Raw genomic sequence first — 21686 nt, forward strand, 5'->3', positions numbered from 1 at the left:
TAGAAAACATACCAAAAGGAAAAGTTACTTTGAAATATCATCTATTTCTGCAGCCCTATATGGTAGAACAAATTCCTTATGTGATATTTAGCCATACAGTTTATGCAATTAAGATTTTTTTATTATTATTAATGAGTTCCTATCCACATCTGCAAAGCATCTTTTATCAAAAGTGGCTAATTCAAAGAGACCAAGTAAATTCTTCAGATAAAATTATCTTGTCAATATCTTTTACAATACAATTAATAGCAGCAAAACACAATGGATGGCTTTAAAGAAAATTTTCAAACAGGAAATCATTTTGAAATCGTGAAATCCTGTTAGGTTAGAAAGCACAGAGCACACAAAGCACAAAGGCTTGAAGGATTGAATTACAGAGGCAAATACATTCCAAGGAATTATTGCCCAGCAGTGGCCATATATTGATTAATACTAGTGACAGATTTCTAGTTTTTAAAAACAAAATGCACTTCTAGCATTAGCTGATCTCACATACAATGTGGAGATTTTCATTCTCTGTGCTTATTTTATCTTTTTAATATGTTAAACTGTATTCAATTACTTTTAAAGAATTGAGAGATACACTACAGTCTTAGGTAACTTGTTTTCTTGAAATACCCTTTAATATAGTAAATCTTACCACTAAAGGACTTGGAAAGCGCATTTATTTCCTTCATGAGCTTTTTTGTTTGTTGTTTATAAGATTGATAAGATTCTCAAATTTTGAACGTATGCCCTCCGGTTAAGAAAGAATTTAGACATCTAGTATTATTGACACCTGTATGTAAACTGGCAGCCTGTTGTACTTTTGCAGCTAACAGAGACAGAGTCTCTAAACTTCCAGTTTACTTGACCATTTTAAGATCTGCGTTTTGATAAGTGCTTATTGAGTAAACCCATTTAAACTTAGTAAAAGTTAGTTATAAATGTAGTCAAATCAGTCTTATACTTGATATGATGACATGGATGACCAATAACATTTTAATAAATTTAATTCTGTTTAGAAAGGAACTCTAAATAAAATCTGTGTCATAAGTGAATTTCTTTCTCTGGTACTACTGGACTTACCTTCCTCTTGCCTTCATGTCTATACTGGAGTAAAAATTCTGAAATGTAGCAGAAGACAAAAACATTGGATTTTTTCAATAGTTTAAAAAGCAAACCATTGGCATGTTGTTGTTTTTTTAGGTAATAATTTGCTTTACATGAAAGAATCATTATTGGTGGAGGTCACAGAATCATAGACTCACAGAATCACCAACGTTGGAAAAGACAGATGGAACTGGACATTTATAGAATCATCCAGTCCGACTTTCCAACTATCACCAATATTTCCCATTAACCATGTCCCTCAGTGCAAAATCTAAACATTTCTTGAACATCTCCAGTGTCAGTGACTCTACAGACTCTCTGGACAGCTTATTCCAGTGCCTGACAACTCTCTCGGAGAAGTTGCCCAGCCTGGATCTTCTCTGCTGCAACTTGAGGCCATTCCCTCTAGTCCTATCACTGGTTACATGAGAAAAGAGGCCGACCCCCAGCTCACAATAGTCTCCTTACAGGTAATTGTAGACAGCAATAAGGTCACCCCTAAGCCTCCTCTTCTCCAGACTGAATAATCTCAGCTCCCTCAGCCACTCTTCATAAAGCTTGTGCTCCAGAACACTCATCAGCTTCATTGCCCTTCTCTGGACATGCTCCAGGAACTCTATGTCTTTCTTGAAGGGAGGGTCCCTTGAGGTGCATCCTCACCAGAACTGAGTACAGAGGAACAATCATTTCCGTGCTCCTGCTGGTAGCACTATTTCTGATACAAGCCAGGATGCTACTGGCCTTCTTGGCCACCTGGGCACACTGCTGGCTCATGTTCAGATGAGCACTGACCATTACCCCTGGTCTGTTCCCTCTACACAGCCTTCTGGCCACTCTGCCCCAAGCCTGTAGCATTGCCTGGAGTTGTTGTGGTCAAAGTGCAGGACCTGGCAGTTGGTCTTGTTGAACCTCATCCCACTGGCTGCAGCCAATCCAAATGCCTCCGTAATGCCTCGCTATCCCCAGGCAGATTGACACTTACAGCCACCTTGGTGTCATCTGCAAACTTACTGAGGGTGACTCAATACCTTCATCCAGGTCATCAATAAAGATATTGAAGAGAACAGGCCCCAGCACCGACTCCTGGGAAACACAACTCATGACCAGTCGCCAGCTGGATTTAATTCCATACACAATCCCTCTCTGGGCCCAGCCCTCCAGACAACTTACTCAGCAAAGAGTGCTCCTGTCCAAGCCATGGGCTGCCAACTTCTGCAGGAGAATACTACTGGAGACAGTGTTGAAGACGTTGCTGAAGTCTAGGTAGACTACATCAGCAGCCTTTCCCTCATCCACCAGGTGGGTCACTAGGTCATAGACGGAGAGCAGGTTGGTCAGGTTGGTCTGTGACAACAGAGATCTCTCTGACAACAAAACAAACTCCATGAATCACAGAACTGTACCTGTTGTAAGGGATCTTTGGAGATCATCTAATCCAAGCCACCTTCTAATGCAGATTCCCTAGAGTAAGTTGCACAGGAAAGCATCCAGGTGTGTTTTGAATATCACCAGAGAAGGAGACTCTATAATCTCTCTGGGCAGTTTGTTCAGTGTTATCACCCTCAAAGTAAAGGAATTTTTCCTCATCACAGAGTCAGAGAATGGCCCGGGTTGGAAGGGACCTCAAAGATCATGAATCTCCAAACCCCTTGCCACAGGCAGGGCCAACAATCTGCACATTTAATACTAGACCAGGCTGCCCAGGACCCCATCCAACATGGCCTTGTACACCTCTGGGGACCAGGCATCCACAAGCTCTCTGGGCAGCCTGTTCCAGCACCTCATCATTCTCACTGTAACTTCCTGTGTTCCATTCTGTGGCCACTGTCCCTTGTTCAGTCACTGGGCATCACTGAAAAGAGCCTGATCCCATCCACTGAATGCTTACAAATATCTAATGGGTGAGTATCTACATGATCTTCTCTCAGTCTTCTCCAGACCACACAGTCCCAGATCTCTCAACCTTTCCTAATACAGGAGATGTTCCAGACCTCTGATCATCTTTGTAGCCACTTTCTGGACTCTCTCTAGTAGTTTCCGTTTTTTCTTGAACTGGGGAGTCCAGATCTGGATGCAGTATTCCAGATGTGGTCTCACCAGGGTAGAGTAGAGGGAGAGGATAACCTCCTTCAATCTTCTGGCCATGCTCTTTTTAATGTATTGACAGACACCATTAGCCTTCTTGACCACAAGGATTCTTGGTCAATCTTTTGTCCACACAGACATTTAGGTCCTACTCCTGAGAAGGAAGCTATTCACAATGCTAAATCAGTGTTATAATGTAGCAAAGAACAAGGCAGCTCCTAAGAGAAACATAGGCTATTATAATCTTTGATCCTACACAACTAACTTTCAAAGTAGAGTTATTGTGAGAAAACAAGACAGAATCAGAGAATCATATAATGTTTTCATTTAGAGGGAGCTGTTAAAGATCATCTAGCCCAGCACCCCTGGCATGAACTTGGTTCACTAGATCAGTTTGCTCAAAACCACATCCAACCTGACCCTGAAAATTTACAACTTCCACATCCACATTTTCTGAGTTGAAGCAACTCGGTATTTTTATAGTGAAATTTTTCTTCCCAATATTTTAAAATAAATCTACCCTCTTTCAATTTAAAGCTTTTGCCCCCTTTTTTTGTCACTGCAGCCCTGGTAAAAAGTCTTTCTTATAAACTCCCACTGAGTAGTTGAAGATCACAATAAGACTTTCCTGAAGCATTCTCTTATCCTGGCTTCATGTATATATATACTGTTCATGTATATATATATCTATGTATATATATACTGTTTCATATTTGTATAAATGATAAAATAAGATAAAAAAAATAAAATTATAAGTGATAAAATTGTTACCACTTTGAACCTGTAATCATGTCAAATACATGTTTGTGAACAAATGAAAAATACACTGTATTACCTGTTCTCTTCTGCCTGTTCCATTAACTTGGGTATACAGAAACCTGGGCACAAGTGAAATATGGTTGATGCATATCTTGGACTTTACTTTCTGTTGGATGGACATGTGTTTATGGTACACACTTTAGCTTTGGAATTTGGCTATTCTCAAGCACCAGTAATATTTAAAGCACCAAAATAATGGCATACATGTCTGATCTGAGCATGTTTAAGGTATAATTTTTACTATTTTAATCTAGAATGAGCACACTGCTGTCTTTCAGCGTAACAGAATGCACTGGTAAAAGGAGAATGGTATGATCTGAAGAGTGAAAAGATTATTGTAACCCAAATATGGAAGAGATTTATGCATTCTTCAGATAATGAGAAATTCCTTCAAGTAAGTTTTTTTATATATATATCTCCAATCTGTAAGGGAAATCATTTAAGTAGGTTCTAGTTTCAGTAAGCACTAGTAAATTCTGTTACATCGAGTCAGGATGTAATAATATTCTATTCATAGTTGCAAACTATTTTCTGGAGTACTTGGTAATTTCTTACAAATGATGATTCTTACGTGTGCATATATTTTAGGGATGTGACCAAAACAACTGATTCCCAACATAATGTATTAAAGAAACTGGTCATATAACTTTGGTGAAAGATTTCTTTCAACATTTGATCCTTAAGTGAAGAATAAATGAAATAAAGACATCAGTGTTTCACTTTGTAGTTTGTTTTTAATTGATAACTGCTCATATTCCACATCTGTCATTTTTATTTTCCTGACTTGCTTACAGTTATAGGGTGTTCCATGACTATCTTGTGAGTTTAATCAACCTTTTGTTGGAGTTTATGCTTCCTCCTTGTTGTAGTACTGTAGTTCAGCAGGTGCCATAAGATGTCTAGATTTCTTTTACAATACACTTGGAATCACAGACAAATAAAGAGAAAAATTCAGGAAGAGAGATCCGAAATTTTCCTCTTAGAAATACTATGTACTTTTCTTTAAAATATCAATGGCTAAACAGATTTTGAAGAGGAAATGAAATATGCTTTATCAGTAGTCATAGAGCTACATAATTAAGTGCCCTTCCTCTGTTTGATGGCCATGAAGTTGTCCAAGAAATTTTAATAAGTACAGGAACACCTTAAATTTTCTCTATGAATAAATATTATATATATAGTCATGGTTTTATAATTTTTGGTTATTGATATTCCACATCATAACACCATGTGGTGCACTGGGAGTTAAAGAGTTAATGCTCCAGTTCTAGGTACCTGTTCCAGAAGAGAAGAACTACATACCCTAGAGAACTTCGTGTTTGGAGGGGAGAGAAAACACCTGGCAACATCAAGAGACCTCACTCTCTTCCCTTCTACTCGCCATGACTGTATGTCTCACCTCAGCATTAGAGTAAGGCCTTTAGTTTTCAGACACTCTCTCTCATTTTACTTGATTTATTAGCTTCAATTCTAATTATATTATAGAATCATACAGAATTACAGAATTATACAATGGCCTGGGTTGAAAAGGACCGTGATGATCATCTAGTTTCAACTCCCATGCCATGGGCAGGATCACCAATGACTAGACCAGACTGCCCAGAGCTACATCCAGCCGAGCCCTGAATTCTTCCAGGGATGGGGCATCCAAAATCTCCTTGGGCAACCTGTTCCAGTGCTTCACCACCCTCTGTGTGAAAAACTTCCTCCTAATATCAACCTAAATCTCCCATCTTAGTTTAAAACCATTTCCCCTTGTCCTATCACTATTCACCCATGTAAACAACCATTCCCCCTTCTGCTTATTTGCTCCCTTCATGTATTGGAAGGCCACAGTGAGGTCTCCCTAGAGCCTTCTCTTCTCCAAGCTAAACAATCCCAGTTCCCTCAACCTTTCCTCATAGCAGAGGTGCTCCAGTCCTCTGATCATCATTATAGTGTGTTATCTTGCATTCTGATATTTTATTTGGTAGATTAGTTTGATTCTCCTCAGACTGTTTTGAAACTAATTTCTTCTATTAAACTTAATTGTATTAGCAAAACATTCATATTAAAACTCTTGTGGTAATGGAAAATTTCATCCAAGCTTTTACTTTTTATAGCATAATTTTTAAATTACAAACAATATGCAATTTACATATGAATCAGTTAAAGCATGAAGGACTACTCCACATTCTTAACAATCAGAATGTAATAATGATGCCCTTCATTTTTATCTAAATGTGTAATAAATACTGGTGATTCTTTCAAAATAAGTCATGCAATAAAATTGTACATAAAAAGTAACTAAATTGAGATATACATTGTCCAAAATATCAGCATGAATGTAAATCTAATGATGTAAATGGATTTATCCTGTTTCTCAGCAGAAGTTTGTAGAAAATTCTTCATAATGGCACTCATGTGATTGGGATCACAGCACTACACATTTGCTACTTCTTAAGATAACCACAGAAAACAACCCAAGCTTACAAATAGGAGTATGAAAGTTCTGCAAAAGATCTAAAACATGGGTTGCATGTTTTTGTTTTGATTAGTGAAGTTATGTATCAGGAGGTGGTTTTGTTCATCTTTTTTTCTTGGGAAAAAAAAAGAGTTCAGTAACAAAAGCAGTCAATGCATTACGTACTTCATATCCTGGTATGCAACCTCACTAGCTGAACTGGAAAAAAATAGCTAATGATTCTAGAAATCTTCAGTTACTGTCATTCCACAGTCGTCTTGTTCTCTGATAAATGGGAACTTAATCAAAGCTCTAATGACAATTTCCAGACATGGTAATAAAAGTAGTCTGAGTCATAGAGGCAACGTGTTGTCTTCAAACTAAAATTTTCAAATCCATTCTGCACAGCTTTTCTCATGGAAATCTCCTACTGTAATCAGAAGAAATACGTAGAGCCAACTGTTAAGACAGAGGGTTCTCATTTCTTAATTACATTCTTTTTTTCCTGTAGTTGCATATATAGCATTATTCTAGTAGAATGAAAAATTCTCATAACATACTTCGGTATTTGCAAAATACCAGTAGCTGCACATAAACTTATTTAGCATTTTCAAATACTTAAAAATATAACAGAATATAACTATTCATACATTGCATCTCTTTGCCATTTGATATTTTATATTAAAAAAAATAGCATGTAGAAGTAAGTTCTGTAGGGATAGAGTGTTATCTTTCTTTTCCTAAAGGACAGCCTTTTTTTCTTTTCTTTTTCTCTGATTTATTTTTTTCTAAAACCAGATATATTCTTGTCTCAGGTTGTAAATGCAACATAGTCCTTTTCAGAATAACCAGTCTGTTAGTACTACCACAAGACAATAAGAGCAACATACATTTATTAGAGAAAACTGAGAAATAAAAAATAAACTGCAGGAAGTATTTTTGTTATATTTCCCCCTCCCCCCCAAAAATCATGTACTTCACAGACTTCAACTACACTTCAGAGGCAGAGGATGAGAAGCATAAGAACAAATGCTACTGCTATTTACAGTATAAGCAAGTGCCAAATATTCTATCCCTGCTCTTTGTTATGTATATAAATACTTATTTTTCAAATGAGTTTCCAGCAGAAAATTTTCCCTTCAGATATAACTTGTATATATAAACAATAAATTTATGCTACCTTATTTTACTTAAAGTTGCTTTCAGACCTAATGGGCTCTATTAAATGGAGTTTCTCAGGGAGAACAGTGGGATGAATTACTACCTACTTTCTCCATTTTATTACAGCTGTGGTTTAGTTACAGGTAGATGCATAATCTCCAAATACCTTAGCGGTAATCAGTTAGATACAGATCTATCCAAGAATTTCTTTCTTATAGTACTTTCCTAAGCAGTTTTGTGGTTTTGTTTTACTTTGAGGAAGAAACTTAAAATTACATTGGTTTACACAAATAAATAGTAAGAGTGCCATAAGTCACTCTCTGACCTTTGATGGAGAACCTCACCTCTTTTCCATATGATAAAAGTGTCTCCAACTCCCTGAGAAGTTTGGCCTTACACACAGCACTACTGAATAAGATTTCTCACCCATTCTGCTCCCCAAATCATCTTTGTGGAAATATTGTCTTTCAAAGTGTAAAATAGATCATTGCAGACTGGTGCTACTTGGTCATGTCTTTACTATGTTTTCACTAGCATAGATACAACTTCTAAAGTATACCTGGAAACTAAGTTAATATTCATGATGACATTAACAGTTCTTTAAAAGGATTGCTTATATTTCTTATATTTTTTGGAAATGTGTCTGTCTCTGGAAGTTCAGTGGCATAAAAGAATTCTTACTAACGTTCCATAGTTTTCTGTATTACGCTTCTTAAGAGGAACTGGTGTTATAACATTTTCTAGTTTGAACATGCTCAAATATACTAGTAATATGCAGTTACAATTGACCCCAATTATAATAATCAAAAAACTGCATATTTGATTTTTCACTTCTGATAGCATAAATAATACTCAAACATTGTAGTATTTTAACTTTTGCCATGTTATGTATTTATTTGCAAGTGTGACCTGAAATTTTTCTTTTCTTTTAATATTACATACAGACTCCTGAGACAAATGTTTTGTAGTGTTTTCTAACATTGTAAAAAAAAAAGTTTGTTTTTTTTTTTTTTTTACTCTAATGCACTTTGATTACTGTTTGACTTGATGAAGATGCCAAAATTCCTAAATATAAAAATTTTGGAAAAAGGAAAATATAAAAGCTTTTTTTCTCATTTTTGTGTCTAGTTGTATTGCATTTATTTCTTAATTAAATGTTAAAAAACTGATGTATGGGACAAATGATCAAATTGTAAAATTCAGCATTTGTATTCCTTAGTATGGGCTTAAAATTTACTTTCACAGACAGCCTGTCAATAAGATTATTCACTGAAGTATTTACAGACATTTTGCAAGAGGATGTAAAACTCAGCTTAAGCGCACTTCCATATCTTATTTAAGCAAGTACATAAAAGACAGTCTTTTACGTATTAACAAAGCTGTACAAGTCATTGACCTATATAATTCACAGAACAGTACCAAGGCAGCCTTCTGTCAGTGGCAGATACACTTGTCATTACACAGTCCATCATATCCTTAGCAAGTAGATCAGGCTCAGCCTATAGTAGGAATATCCAACAACAACCCTGTCATGCTAATTGCTAGGGCAAATTTTGTGTTAGCTTTACATAGCGATAAAATATTTAAAGCAAATAAGTTGGATAACCATGAGCTGGCAGTTTAGAGTGCTTTAGGGAACAGAAATATTGAAATTAATTTATGCTTTAAGAATATGAACAGCCAATCAGAAAATGTTCATGATATAAGCTGTCTTAAAATATTTAAGTTTAACTGTTAGACTGCCATAGGATATTTTTTTCATTTGCTAGACCTATAAATAAGAAAACTATGGTAATATGCAATAAATAATTGATTAAAAAAGGCATTCTATTTTTCTAGATAAATTCATGTGCTTGTATGGGAGGATATAAATAAAGGCTATCGATAATGCAGATCAAATAAATAAACTAGTACACTGTCACCCAGTTTATAACATTTCCCTTTTAGGAATATCTGTTAGTTGTAACAAAGAAATTATGACATCTCAGAAGCATTTTCAATATGATCACTCTGCCATTAGGGATGCAGAAGACAGACAACCTTAATCTGGATGACTATCATGCCTGAGGGATTCTATGACTCACTGATGGAAACCACAGAAGTTTTTCTTGCTTTGTCCTTCTGAATATCATTTTCCATAGTTAGATTTGTGGTACTGGAGGAGATCGCTTCTTCCTTCACAATAAAGATCTTGTTTTATCTTTTTCATGTAAAGATTTTAAATAATATATTGTTTGCTCCAGTATTCATCTCTAAAAGAGCTTTCTGCAGATACACTTGTATAATTTTACCCAACTTTATTGTATGGAATATTACATGGTCTCTGTATAAGATTTAAGCAATGCATTTTAACCACTATATAAGGAATTAAAATGTTACCACAGATGGCAAACTGGGAAAGCAAGAGTTCTTTGTATATTCCAGGATAGCCTTTGGAACAGAGGGTGTATGAAACAATGGTGTGTGACTATTACTGGTGCAACCATCTCTAAAGAATTCTCAACAGAAAAAGTCATGTATATATAACTGAGTTTTTGCATCATCTATTCTCACATTTCACTATGCATTCACGTAGTTTAGGTTAGATAATGACAATCTCAAAATGACTGAACTGTTTTTCTTCAGATTCATTACAAGTTTGCAATAAATTGTTATTATATTCATAAAAATATTTTACACATTTCAGATGAACATCTATAATTCCATTGACTCCTCATCTACAAAGTATTTTAGACTGAACTGAAAATGCTTACTTATCTTGTATTTCTCAAAGCCTAGGTAAAATGTGGATTGCTAGGATTCCTTCATTCCTTTAATTGGATATTCTTGTTATTTTTATCAACTTGTTAACTTATTTTCTATTGATACTGGGTTTTCAAGTAAATCTACCTCAGGCTAATAGTTAACCTTCTTTCCACCTCCCTTCACCATCTCACCATATTTTTTTATTCTAATCAACTTTAGTTGAAGAGATGACCTACATGAACATGTAATCTTACTCTTTGCTTAATTCTCAAAAAAAAGCTTTTCACCTGTTAGCATTTTGTTTGTGCATATGAACAAAATACAGCCTGCAAAAATTCTTTGTTTCTGATCTTTAGTATCCATAGTTTCTGTATCCTCAATAGGCAAAAAAATAAAAATAAAAATAAAAAAGGAAACTGAACACTACTTTAAAAACAGAAGCCCGTGAAAGTCACTGTACAACTATCACTTGCAATTCAGAAATTAGCCCTTGACAGGGCAAAGAAAACTTCTGAAAAAGCTACTGTCTGGGGTATGCTGACTCTTATAACAAAGGCATGAAGGACACAATGTTCTACACCTTCCTACCACATCCTTTCTGCTATTTCTACTTATCTACTCTTTCCAAAAGATGTTGGTGGGTTTTTGCAAGTTTTTTTTGTTTGTTCGTTTTTGTTCTTCCTGGTAGTTCTCCCTAAAGAAGATTAACAGTTCTATTGTATGTCTTGACTAGTGTATTCTTGGTTTTGGGTCTCTTGGCTCTATTACAGCTTTCTGAATGCTCACTGTTAGAACAATAAACATCATTTTAAAGAAATACTGAATGTATAGGCCTCTTTCTCAATTTATAATTGAGAATTTTTAACTGTCACTTGACAGCCACATGTGGCAAACAAGAAATGAAATTTGTTAACTGTGCAAATCATTCTCCTTCATTGAGTCAGTTCTTAGCTCGACATGGTCTGCTCCAGGAGACCCAACACTGTACGAAAACAAGGTTTTGATTTAACTTTAAAAGATAGCACAAAAGCAGATTCCTAACTGCAGTTCCAAAACAGGTCTCTGTCTCAATAAAAACTTTCCTTGAAATGTTCAGTCAAATGTAAGTAGATTAAGTAGATGTTATTCTTTTCTTTTTTTCTTTCTTTGTTTTGTTTGAAGTTTCTACAGGATAAGGAGGTGTTAATTTGGCCAGTGTTCTTAATGTAGTGCTTGGAAAAACAAATCTATTAATTGGGATTATATCATTATGAAATACATTTTGATTTAGAAAAAGGAATAATGGAATAAAATTAACATATTTCTTCTGCAGTCAAAGAATTACCTTAATTTAACCTCATTTAACATTAACATAACAGTAATTTGTTTGTTTTGTTAAAATAACGTTTTTTCCACATCTACTCCTGATAGAACACTGATTTACATATTTAGTGTATTATAATCAATATAGGAATGCAAATACTAAGAAAAAATATAGACATTTTTTCCTTTAGCAAAAAAAAACCCTACAATATAGTACTCTGATATATAAGAAATACTGGATACTGAAAAAAAAAAATCTTCCCAAATCATGACTTCTATTCAATTTCTGTGTGACTTTATATCATTTTCTTCTTAAAATGTTGACACTGATAATAAATTGAGCCTAGAATAACACCTTAGTGGCCCAGTTCAAGGTAAATTAAAACCCCACCAAACTAATTCTCTAGATATTTGAAAAAGATGTGTTCCTTTCTTAACAAATAAAACATAATACATACCCAGAGTTCTTCACCCAAAATTGTGAGGACTCTTCTGATTGTAACAACCTCAGACAAAGTGATTTTGTGTCTGTCTTAAGAACTGCTTGAAACAGTTTTTGACAATGGCTAATGTACACTGTAAGAGTTGGTTAAGCTCAGATCACAGTCACATCCATTTTTGTATCAAAATCCCATGTGGAATAACATCTCACAATGGATGGAAATAACGATTGAGATTTAGTTATTTTTTATGCTCATTTTTACATAACAGATTTGCAGCTAGAATTTATGTCTAAAATGGAAACCAGCTACCTTTTACAATTTAAGAGTCTGAATCCTTCCTTTGGATTCAAACCTTCCTTTCTCCTCTCCCAGAGGATGAATCTAACCACTGGGCTGAGAAAAAAAAAAAAAAAAAAAAGGAAACATCTTCACATTTGTGATATTTGTAGAACCATGCAGAATCATAAAAGAAACAGGGAAAGCAGAACAGGGGACGTGACTAGGATGCATGATAGTTGGACTACTAATTTGGAAGCAAGTAAATCTTTAATTCTGATTTCTGCTCCTACACTGCTTCCTTGTTTTCCATTTCATAATATAAAAATAATTTTTAAAAAACAATGAAAATTTCCACCAGTGAACTAAGTCAGAGAACATCTTGTACTTATTCTCTCTCATCCCATCTACCTTAAGTTCTTTTTTTTACAGTGTCAAAGGTCTGTCAGAAGAGATGGAAAGAGAGCTCCCTCCCTTTTCATTGCTTAACTTACTCTCCTGAGTGTTTGAACTGCCTCAGGCTGAGGAATTCACAGAATTAAGATCTGTTACATCTTGAACGTGTACTCTAGGCTATTCTGTACAAGGTGGACAACACTGGCACTTCCAGATATGTTTAAAAGGGGATAGAAGATGAAAAGATCCAAATCTCCACACAGAGAAAGGCTGACAGCCTAAATGGGATAATTTTTCACCCTATAAGTCCCCTTCTGAAAGAACAGGTGAATTTTGAGCAGGGAAGGAAATACATGAGTTCCCCTACTGTGTCTGCTGGCTAATTTGTGTGTCTCCCTGCTTATTATGCTGCCTACTAAAAATCTTACTAGAAGTAAGAAATTATTTCCCTGAACTGCAGATAGAAAATTGGCAACTATTGAGAAATTAAATCCTTTGTTCTGAGAGCCAATGCCTCTGACTGTTTCAGAGGGTAACTCACCTCACTAATAGATTTTTATATTTTTAATGAAAGTCACTGTTTACATACAACTAACTCTCTATAGGGACTATAGAGAAAATTTGTTACATCACTGCAGTAATGACAAGGCATGATTTGTTAGAGACAAGATTGTATTAAACATTTCTTAAAAGAACATACAAAGGAAATGCTGAAATTGTCATTTTACTACAAATTAATCAAAAAAGACTAAATATTACTTTTCGTAGCAAAGTCACATCTGTTTTGTATTATCAATCAAAACATTATCTCTAATTTAAGGCAAAAATATATAAAAAGCCAGATTTCATGAGTCACCGGCTTTAAGCATTAAGACCTCCTTTACTCTCCAGTTGCTGGTTTAGAATTTGCTTGGTATTACTACTATTAAAATTCTTTTCATAGTTCTATGCTCAAGTATAATCCAATGCATTAACATGAACAAAATAAAAATCAGCCTTCAATACAAACAGCGATGACAATGCAGTATCAGTACCAAGTACTAAAGTTTGCAAGACACTCATTTTCAATTTTTGCTACAATTATAAAAATAACTTGTTAACCAAATGAAATGTGCATGCTAAAATCATAATCTGATTATCAAATTGCTTATATTATGTAAAAAAGATTTTATATAATCATTAAGGAGATAAATATAGTTAATAGTTCAAAAGGAAGAGATCATATTTAATGTCAATTATTTAGTGAATTCATATTGTAGTCTACATCAGTTCTCATTTTTCAGCTGCAGTGAATATAAAGTTACAATGAAGACAATACCAAAGACAGCCTGGCCAAATTATGAATGGTACTGTAACAGCTTACCCACACCTTCACTCCAGCATGCAACCTCAGAGTTTTGAGAGAAGGTTTCCTTTTAAAAAGGAATGTTCAAGTACGTTTTTGAAGATTAAATGCACATCTTGCAGTAGAAACAACTTCAGATCAAGAGTTTTTTAATATAAGTCTGTCTGTTCTGATGAAGAAATCATTCTGTAGGTATCACTCAGACAATTTCTTGCTACCTGCTTCTGAAAACCTTTATTCAAGATGAGTATTTACAAATTGCTAAAATTAAGAATTTGTGGAATAGAATGCAGAGTAAAGGCATCCCTCTATTCAAAATAAAAATAAAAATAAAAAAATAGAAAGGAAAAAAAGTAAAAGGCTGTCATTTCTATACTACCTCTAGGTATGGAGGTACACTTTTAAAATGAGAAAAGAAAACACCAGTTTTGCAGGTTTGATGGTTAGCTTCAATGGATCACTGACTGGAGATTGAGTTTTTGTAGACATGGCCAGCCAGTAAGTCAGAGGAAACAGAAGAGTTCATGTCTGGCACGGTATCATCTCCTGGTCAGAAGCCATCAAACAATAACAGTGGCAATCATGAGAGCTGCAGGAGCCTAAATCAAACCCTAACAGCAACGTGTAGATGGCTATCACCCCTGTGGATTCTTCCACAGATAAGCATCTGGTAAATTATCAAAGATAAACTTTTTCTGAGGCCTCTAACACCACCTAGTCTTTCACCCATCTTGAAAAATTTCAACTGAACAGCAAGAATTTGGCAGAGGTATAAAGAAATCAAGAACAGTGGACAAAAAAAATGGCAGAGCAGCCATCCTCACACATGATCGACAGGTTCACAGGCATATATGGATCCTAAGTTTCCTGTTTCAAAAGAACTTTATTCCATATTCTTTTTATAAAGTTTCTGTTTTGTTTAAAAAAAGGTTTTGATTCTGCCATCCTCATCCAGTTCTGCACATGCATATTTCCAGTGGAATCAGATAAATATATTTCCTAAAGTAAATGAAGTTTGAAATTAGAATCAGTTCCTACCTTCAAATAATTTTACTGATCCCAAGAGCAGAGCTGAATCACTTCTTATACTTCAAATGAGTAATATGAACTTGGAAAGGTGTATGTCTTGTGCTCAGACAACTAGTCGACAGATGATATCTTTATTTAATGCATACTTTTGAGACCTGTGGTCAGTCCTATCACATGTAATCTTAAATCTGTATCTAAAAAATCTCACAACTGACCTCACAACTAACTGAATTCTATTTCTCTCCACAAATTATAAAGATCAGTTAATTTGCATTAATGACACTATCTATATACAACATTTATAAAATAGTGATGAGTCACATTTTAATTCCATCAGAAGAGGGGTGGCCAGCAAGGACAGGGAGGTGATTGTTCCTCTCTATTATGCCTTTGTGAGGCCCCAACTGGAGTACTGTGTCCAAGTCTGGAGTCCCAGTACAACAAAGACAGAGAGCTGCTGGAGAGGGTCCAGAGGAGGGCCACAAAGATGATCAGAGGGCTGGAGCACCTCCTCAACAAAGACAGAGAGCTGGTCTTGTTCAGCCTGGAGAAACGAAGGCTTCAGGGTGACCTAATTGCAGCCTTCCAGTACCTAAAGGAAGCCAACTCTTCGAAAAAGTAGATACCAGCAGGACAAGGGGAAATGCTTTTAAGTTGAAGGAGGAAATATTTAGGTTGGATGTCAGAGGGAAGTTCCTTACTATAAGTGGTGAGATGCTAGAACAGGCTGCCCAGAGAGATTGTGGATACCCTGTCCCTAGAGGTCTTCAAGGTCAGGGTGGATAGGGCCCCAGGCAGTCTGGTCCAGTATTAAATGTGGAGGTTGTTGGCCCTGCCTGGGGCAGGGGTAGTTGGAGATTTGTGATCCTTGAAGTCCCTTTCAACCTGGGCCATTCTGTGATTCTGTGAAATTGAGATTGTTCTGCTCTATTGCTCCATTAGGAAAATAACTTGTCCTTTGCTTGAAAACAGACATTGCTCTCCTCTCTTTGTTCAAAACTCTCTGTACAGCAAATAGGTATATAGATTGTAAAGTAAATAGGTATACAAGTACAGAGAGATTATTGCGCTACAAAGGAGTAATGAAATAAAGAGCTTATCTGTGTCCTAGGCTTGCAGAAGGGCTCTAAAAGGAGTGATCTCCACATAGAGACCCTTTTTGGAAGTCGGCCCTTAAATGGGGTCTAGGAGGGGTAGAGCCAGGCTCCACCCTTTCCGATCACTGAGGTGAAATTGTGTTCACCTGTGCCCCTGTGGCTGACTCAGTGCTTGCCTCAGGTGGTCAATCAGAGGTTCAGGCCAGGATTCAACGGTTCCCATACACTCTCCAAATGTAAGTTTTCCTTCTTTCTTTCCTTCTTTCGTATAAAATACTACCCATTCTGAAGGTACTGTCACGTTTTAAGTTTTTTTCCCATCTTCGATGTCCATACATTGGATCATTATGTAATGCTTTACTCTCTTTAAGGATCTCTTATTATGAAATTTACTCAACTTTATTGTTTTTTCAAGTTCAAACTGAGTTGAAGATGGCTTTGCAGTTAAATGATTATTCATCCAAATGCAGAAACTTAAAATAAGCTGATGTTTGTCAACTAATCAGCCAAATAGAACAATCTAAATTTAGTTACACAGCTTCTAAATCTTATATGTGTATCTACTACTCTTTACCAAAAAAAAGCAGCCTAGAAATAAATTAGTCCAAACTGAATGCTAATCTGTGCTTTCGTGCAGAAAGAAATATCTTAGGATTTCATAACTATTATCTCCTTTTTTCGTTGTCTGTACAAAAATAGCAATACTATAGGGAAGGTAGAAGATTCTTTCTGTCTTCTTTCCTCTGTACTTCTTTCAAGAAAATGAGAAAGAAATATATGTGTTACAAAGGAATACTTGGCTAAAGATATGACTCTTCTCTGTTTTGGTTTAGAGGAATCCAAAGTTTTAGATCTTTAATAAGTTTATCAAGTTAGAAATATGTCACCATTTTAGGACTATTTATTCCAGTTTTCTTTTCCTTGTAAGAAACAAGAACATTTCAAATAATACAGCATTGTCCACATGTAGAACATACGATAAACACATGTAGAATGAAAGACAAATATATTAGTTCTTCATTAAAGACTTAACTAAGTTTTCTATGATTAATGGGGAAATACAAAGTGCTAGAAAAATCCTTGTTTAATCCTTGTTTTTAATCCTTGTGATTAAGTGATTGGCAACACTGCCTATGCAGAGAGAATTAGAACTAGATGATCTTTAAGATCCTTTAAAATCCAAGCCATTCTATGATATGTGTGATTATGAGGAAACTGAAATCTAATATATACTGAATCTGTGATAATGCTTGACTTAAATGATCATGCTACTGTCATTAAAATGACACACAAAATTCATGTACTGTATTTTAAATTGATTAAAATTTCCAAACTAAGTTTTCTTAAATTTTCTTTTGTTAAAAAGTAGCTAACTAGAAAATTTACATCAAATCAGCAATTTCTGTTTCAGTCACATAACAGTTTGTGATTTTCCCAGTGTTAGTTCAGTTTTTTAAAGTTTTACTAAGGAAATGCGCAAAGTTTTTGCAAGAGATGTGTAGTTGACAAAAGATCAATTGAGTTGGAAGAGCAAAATCTATAAAACATCTACACTGTTGAATACTGTCAATCTTTTGAAAGTTAGATAATAGTGTTTCCAAATCATCACACTGAATTATAAATCACCGGACTGCCCATGTCATTGTTTTATGTTGTATAGTCACTCTTGAGTAATCTGCTACTGACTACTAGATCAAAGAACACAACATAATGTTAATGACTATCTCTTTCAAAACTGTCTGTTATTTAACTGGTGATGTGTTCTTTTCTAATCACTAGAAGAATTATTATTCTGTTCCATTTCATTAGCTACAGGTCTTCATGTGACTGTTTTCTTAAGTCTTCACATCAGGTGTGTAGAAAAAAAGACTCAATGTATACATCTTCAGTGGTTTGACTGCAGAGTTTAGTAAATTTTAATATATATTTTATACATTATACTTATATAATATTTAAATAAATACTATATGTTTTATGTGTATGTATATATATATGTGTTCTTTTATGCTATCAGGTAACAACCATGCCAGATGTATCCTGCTCATGAGTTCCTGAGATCAATCACTGTGTAGTATAATAAACAACTAAAAAGTATTTTCAATTTTTTAGCCATTCGTATAATACTTTTTGCTAGCACACACTTCAATGACTTTTCCTCTTAGAGAAAGATTTTACGTTTTCAGATGGGATGGATTTTTTTTTTTTCTTTAGAGTGTTCGGTATGATGCTATGTTTTTCATTCCAGGAGAAAAATAATGTTGATAAAACATTGATGTTTATTGTTTCTGCCAAGGCCATTCTTAGCAAAGGGCCCAAGGAGCTGGGAGAGAACAGAATTAGGACATCTGACTTAAACTGGTCAAAGGGGTATTCTATATCATATGGCATCATGTAGGAGTTTGGAAGGAGGTGGGAGAAGGTGGCAAACAATTGTTTGTGCACCACTTGTTAGATACATTCATATATATATATATATATATACATATACACATAGTCATAACTATTATCCTTTTCCTTTTCTCTGTCTTAGTAAATAGTTTTGTCTCAACATGTGAGTTCTACTTTGTGTTTTTGTTTTTTTGTTTCTCCCTATTCTCTCCCCCATCCCACTGGGAAAGGAAGGAGCAAGCAAACAATTGTGTGGTGCTGAGCCATCTTCCGGGATAAACTCCAACATCCATACATGACAGTGAGTCTGAATCATTTACTGATCTAATGAAAAATGTCGACAGGGTTCTGCAAGCTTGGGTTTTGTTTGGTTTACTACTGCATTTTTGCTACGAGGATTTCTGCTGCACTCTTTCAAGGTAGACAAATTTTGAATGTAAAATAAATTTTGGATATAAACAAACTGAATAGCTAATCATTGTCTTGAATCAATAATTTGCTATATTGTCAATGCACAGAAGAATAACAACAAATACAAAATCAGTAGAGTTCACAATTATTGCCGTAATTACTGGTGTTGGAACCAAATCTGTTTTTAAATTATGGTCATGTGGTATGCTAGTTCTCCTACAGTAAAAGACTGAATTCCCACTATTTGTAAAGGGACAAAGGCAGGAGTACTGAAAAGCTAATAGAAGCATAATACATTCATCTAGCTTAAAAAAAAAAAAAAAAAAAAAAAATAAGGGATGCATATTTCCGATCTGTAATACTAAACAATAATAATTTCAAAATATCAGAATAGATTATAGAAAATACCTCGGAAACTACCATACATGAGTAAATATGCATGTTGTAAATTTAGAATACATTCTCTTTGTTCATTGGGACCTCCATCAATATTCATTATTAATTTTACATAGCTTTTAATTAGGGCAAAAAAATGGAAGATTAAGTAAAATTGTAAAACTCTAAATATTAAGTACTCTTTAATATATGGCCAGATAAATAATTACTTGTTATAATTTTTATTTCCTTTTCATAAAAAAAGTTTGTATTCTACACTTGGATCATTTAACGAATCAGTATAAACCTATGTATATTTATCAAGTGCATTAGTTGTAGATAATGATTAATTCTGCTGATTCATATTAGAAGAATTTTATAAAGGCTGCATAGCTGCAATATAAATAGAAAAAAAATGTGACATTCCATATTTTTAGGTATTTCAATTATACAAGTATTTTTAAGATGAAGTCTGAGTGATTATGTAAATAATATTTTTTTCAGTAAATGGTCTTAGTGTAATGCAAAATAACATACTTAGTTATTTTTTGCAACTCTCATTGAAATCATCAGCAACTCTAAATTACTCAAAGGCAAGACATAAATTTGTCCGCAATACTGTAAGTAATTTTGCATATCAATTATGCTGCACTCCATAGGAGAGAGAGAAAAAAAAACAACAACAACAACAACAAAATGTTGGTAGTATGTTGATAATATTCCTCTAAAATTACAGATTCTTCTCACATCTCCCAAGGGTAAAAATATATAAACTATGTTTTGCTGTGGTTGTTGCTCTTGTTGGTTTGGGTTTTGTAATTTAATGTATCAGTTATCAATGAAATATGTTTTTCATCATATTGAAAACTTAGATCTGTTATGAACAAATAAATGCAGTTTTGACAAATCAGACTTTTATATATTTAAAAAACATATTCCTAAGAAGTTTCTTTATTTTCAAACATCTTTATGAAACTTTGAAAATGAGATTTAAAAAAATAAAAAAATAAAGAAAAAGGTTCCTTTATGAAAAAATCCACCAAAAATAATAGTGATAAAGATGCCTTTAAAAAGGTGTTTCAAAATACTCTGACGGGTTTTCTCTATGCATGACTTTTCAAACAATTAGCAGGTATAAAGTGGTCTTTTTGTGTTAAACCTGGTATTTGAGCAAATCCTTTAATTCTTCTGTTCATGCTAAGGACATTAAAATGGAGAGGTCTGAGTAGCTGCAAACTCCTGGCTTAATTTCATTCACTTTATACTACAGATTTTTTTCTGTTCTTTCATTGTCATTTTCATTTAAATATCCTGACCTTCAAACTCATATATTTTTATATTTTTTGTGATTGTGTAAGAAGATTTCGAAGATTACCTGTTCCCCACATCCAAATTAATGTCACATCTGTAACAAAGTGATATGGCTTCCCATCATCAAACAAAACAAGGCCAAGATTGGGAAATTAGTATTATTAGCATATAGACCTACTGGTAGGAAAAGGAAGCTTCCTATTTGGAGCTGGGCACTCAACTGGATTTGTCAACTCAAAGTTGCCACTGGCCTCATTATCTCATTTGTCTTAGTCTGAATTGGCAGTTATTTCCTCATTGCAAATGTTTGTTTTTACAAATGACCATAACACAAGGACTTTTTTTCCTGAAATTTAATGGAGAACTTGACTTCCTAGGATTTACTTGTCAGGGAATTTAGAAAGCTATCCTTCCCTCAGATGACATAGTTAAATGTAATGTAATGTAAAGTTATGGAAAGTGAGGTTATGAAACTAATGTGAAACACTTTTCTCTTTTCTCTGTTGGAAATTTTTTAAAGTAATGTCAACATGTCTTGCAATGAAATATTTTGGAAATCATAACGAGATCAACAGAAAAACATTGGCACAGTCGTGATGATGTATGTACATCCATTTAACAATGCCAACAAGAGTAGGCAGGCAAGAAGGTTATACATCTTATTAAATACCATCACATTGTACTCTGAGCCACAAAATGACAATGACAGAATTTTTCAGTTAACTGTCATAGAAAGCCATTGCACAAAAGAGAGCCGTAAATGTTACATAATACGCTTTTATGCATAGTGATATCTGGCATTGCAATCTCATTTCAACTCATGTTCTGAAAACGACATTTCTAAAGCCTATTTTAAGTCCTAAGAACAATTTTCTGGCATAAGAAAAATTATTTTTCCCTTTTTCATATTTGCACATTCTTCAGAAGGATGGAGTAAAAAAAGGAAAAAAAAAAAAAAAAAAGGACTT

This window comes from Gallus gallus, chromosome 1, assembly GCF_016699485.2.
Source record: "Gallus gallus isolate bGalGal1 chromosome 1, bGalGal1.mat.broiler.GRCg7b, whole genome shotgun sequence".
Lineage (NCBI taxonomy): Eukaryota > Metazoa > Chordata > Aves > Galliformes > Phasianidae > Gallus > Gallus gallus.